At 22.2% G+C, this 1089-nt stretch overlaps 1 non-coding gene across 1 annotated transcript; it reads right to left on the bottom strand.

The window, feature by feature from the left end:
- Positions 1–82, bottom strand: TRNAS-AGA (transfer RNA serine (anticodon AGA)). Its single transcript has one exon. It is a non-coding gene; the product is annotated as a tRNA-Ser (tRNA).
- Between the last annotated feature and the right edge of the window lie 1007 nt (positions 83–1089).

The following is a 1089-nucleotide window of genomic DNA, read 5'->3' as shown; positions in this document are numbered from 1 at the left end:
CGTGAACAGCAAGATTCGAACCTGCGCGGGCAGAGCCCACATGATTTCTAGTCATGCCCGATAACCACTCCGGCATGTCCACACGGTTGAAAAAATTTGGTAAATATTAATAAATACTTTTCACTTTGAATGAAAATTATTATTTTTGCTAAGTACTAAAAGCTAAAATTCTTCGACTATTCAAAATGTAAGTTTATATTTTAATTTAGTTATTTTTAATTTTTATATGTTTCGAATTTTAAAATTTTAGTTCAATCATTTTAATTTTAAAATCTTATGTGCTAAACATAAGCCAAACCAAATTGTTATTTCAACATAAAAATGTCTACAGTTTCATGTTATTTTAGTTAATAGATTGAATGGTTACCATTTGAATCAAGAGTAAAATTTCAAAATTCAAAAAGTATAGAGATTAAAAATGATCGAATTGATGAATATAAACTAAATCTACAGCTCACATATAGTATGAGACTAAACGTAGAATTAGGCTTAAGATATTTAATTGCTACCATTTAGATCAAGATTAAAATTTCAAAAGTTAAAAAATACAAATACTAAAATTAATCAAATTAAAATATAGAAAATAAGTGCACAACTTACACATAATATATAGACTAATAGTAGAAATTGACTGCAACATTTAATTATGAATACTTTAAACAAAAGTTTGTCAATATTTAATTTAAATAAAAAATTATCAATTGAGAAAAATTAATAATCAAAATAGTGAATATATTATTAATTTAACTAATAATTAAAACAAATAATTTATTAAATAATTCTGGTAATCATCCTATACATTATAAATATATATATTTTAATTTTACAAATGGGTTTTAAAAAAACTATTTCAAATTTAATTTATTCATTAAATATCATTAAAAAAATGTGATAATTTTGTGTTTTTTATGTTTAAAATTTCATTTAGAATGTAAATGATAATAATCTTATATATATACATTAGTTTTAAATATCATATGCATTGTACATAAAAGTGTTTATGGGCTGGGTTAAGGCGTAAGCATAATATTAACATACTTTTTGCTTGCTTAACCTAGACCCGACTTAAAATATGGATTTAAAATCTTA

The sequence above is a fragment of the Gossypium hirsutum genome, chromosome D06 (genome assembly GCF_007990345.1).
Source record: "Gossypium hirsutum isolate 1008001.06 chromosome D06, Gossypium_hirsutum_v2.1, whole genome shotgun sequence".
In the NCBI taxonomy this organism is placed as follows: Eukaryota; Viridiplantae; Streptophyta; class Magnoliopsida; order Malvales; family Malvaceae; genus Gossypium; species Gossypium hirsutum.
This window is presented reverse-complemented; position numbering and strand designations above follow the sequence as displayed.